The 2,500-nt window shown below is 39.5% G+C and overlaps 1 long non-coding RNA gene across 1 annotated transcript in view; it reads left to right on the top strand.

Moving 5' to 3' along the window:
- Window positions 1-924: 924 nt before the first annotated feature.
- Window positions 925-2,500, top strand: part of LOC135225034 (uncharacterized) — a 1,750-nt gene continuing 174 nt past the window's right edge. The window contains exons 1-2 of the long non-coding RNA XR_010316885.1: window positions 925-979; window positions 1,967-2,264. This is a non-coding gene — a long non-coding RNA (uncharacterized LOC135225034). The remainder of the gene's footprint in view (window positions 980-1,966; window positions 2,265-2,500) is intronic.

Here is a 2,500-nt window from a genome sequence, read left to right as displayed (position 1 = left end):
AGTCGCTGTCTTGTGGTGCTATGAATTGTGTGTAAATGTTGTGAAAGGAAAAAACGGAACTATGATTATTTGTGAAGTGACGCGCGAGTGCGACCCGCCTGCGATTTCTAAGAATTATTGTTGACGATATTTGCAATTTATCTTAGGTATGGCTACTGCAGTAATAATTGAGCGAGAGGATTTCCGTTTCATTTATTATAAACATTCCAACACTATTTCAAATTGTTTTTCCGAACTTCCTTTCATTTCTTCAAGAGTTAGTTTCTCTGGCACTTATTCTTCTCTCCTCCATCTCCCTTATCTTTCCTTACTTACCAATCATCCTCATTTTACCATACTTCTCTTCTCTGAGGCTTCTCATCTTGTCCCTTTTCGTCTTTCTGATCTTCCTTCGTCTTTTCTAATCTCTAATGTATCTTTGTTCATCTTTCCCAATCATCTTCGCTCATCCTTTTCTTATCAATCTCCCCTCACCTTTTTCTCATCTTATGTAGTAAAAGAAAAAGGGTTTTCTCCTATTCCCCTACAGTTCCTTCCCATTTTTCCCCTTCGACCCTTCTCCAGTCCAACTTCTTGCAGTTTAAGAAGCAAAATGACTTCTCGAAATAGTTGAAATGTGTTTGTTGTATTGCCTGAGGGAAGTCAGGTTTATAGCGAAACGCATCGAGAAAAAAGATCGTCCCTTTTCTTATCCTCATCAGACGGGAGATATTAAACACAATAGATGCGATTAGCAGCGGCAAATGTTTCCTGTTACTGACTCAGGAGTAAATACCGCCTGGGAGAAAAGGGAGAGAGAGAGACAGACAGACAGACAGAGACAGAGAGGGAGATGAGAGGGGGACGGGCGAGGGGTACGTTGAGAAGTAGGCAATGTTTGGCACAACCGGCATATACCCGTGGTGCCCTGCTAGTAAGTGTTGGGTCGTAGTGCCAGCAATATCTCTCCGTTTTACCTCCCGATAGTGCCTTACCTAATGTATCTGACTTGCTGAAAAGTTTCTGAAACTATTTTGTGCTTTGAGTGTGGTCCAGTTCGTAGTTTCAAGGGAAGGAAAAATTCGCTGAAGCCAGATTATTTATTCGTGATAAGTTTTTTTAAGACTTTTGGAAATTCTTGACAATATTTCCTATAATCGTTGTTGAAACTCGATTATGTTTATGTTAGAAAAAAAGAAAATTAATTTTGAAAGCTGTGTACATTACCAATGTGAAAACTTTTAGGTGCAGATTTTGTTTTGTTGTGATAATAATAAGATATCAGTAATAACAGGGCCTGTGTGGTTTTATCCACTTATTCAATCTAGAAATTGATTGCAAAGTGAATGTATAAATGTGCAGTGTTCTATGTATTTAAGTTCCCAAAGTCAGCGTTCACTTATTACCTAAGCCAAGCTTGCGTCCACATGTGTGCCCTGGATGTCTGGCCGTCACTTTTGCTCTCTCTCTCTCTCTCTCTCCTCTCTCTCTCTCTCTCTCTCTCTCTCTCTGTGTGTGTAGATTCTCAATGCATTTTGCATAAATTTGCCATCGGTAAGATTAAATAAGGAGAAAGAGGAACGGATGAGAGGGAGAAAGAGTAATAAACTAGAGTGGAAAAGAAATCGAAAATTGCTGAAGGACTGCCAAGTAGTATGTCAGTGTTGGGGTTAGTGTGGTAGTGGTGGTGGTTGTGTTTACCCCACCCCCCACCCCTACTCTTTAGGGATAGAGGTCCCTGCCCGTGTAAACAGGCAAGGGAATAAAAAAAAAAGAGTCAAGGGTAAGGCTAAGAGTATAGAGGGAAAGAGAGAGAGAGAGAGAGAGAGAGAGAGAGAGAGAGAGAGAGAGAGAGAGAGAGAGAGACGGGCAGACGGAAAGGAAACATTGTGAATAATGTGTTAATAATTCATAAAGTGTTGTGCCTCATGTGGCAATCATTTTGAAAATGTGCGTCGCTTATGCTGATGGACTATATTCTCGCCAGAGGAAAAAATAAAAGACAGAAAGTGAGGAAACTTTCGGTAGACGTTGACTCCTCTGGCACTCGTTGGAAAATTTGTTTACCTCCTTGGCACTCTTTTGGAAATTAGTTCGTATTACCCCGCATCGTCCTGGTCTTGAGTGCCGTTATGGAACCGTTTTTACTGAACTGATGCCTCATGAAGTTCATAAAAATCTTGGCGCAGTGTCGTAAATTAGATGACGGGCTTGATTTTTCGGTGATCTTGTTTTTTTTTTCTCTCTCCTTGTTCAGTATCTGTCGGGTTTCTTTACAGTAGAAGGTAAGGGCGGAAGTCTTATGTCGTTTTTGTGTTTGCTCTTAATGTCTGATTAATTGTATTCTAAGTTGCCAATTTTGAATATAATTTGTGATTATGATTTCCTAATATTGTTTTTTTTAGTCTTCTGCTCTATGACATATATTAAAAGAAATGAATTAAATTAAAATATTTTGTACCTTTCGGTAGGCACATAGTTTCTTATCTTTATCCTTTTTTCATTTTTATTTTCCCACGGC

This window comes from Macrobrachium nipponense, chromosome 12 (genome assembly GCF_015104395.2).
Source record: "Macrobrachium nipponense isolate FS-2020 chromosome 12, ASM1510439v2, whole genome shotgun sequence".
Lineage (NCBI taxonomy): Eukaryota > Metazoa > Arthropoda > Malacostraca > Decapoda > Palaemonidae > Macrobrachium > Macrobrachium nipponense.
Note: the sequence above shows the minus strand (reverse complement) of the source record. Positions and strands in the feature narration are given on the sequence as shown.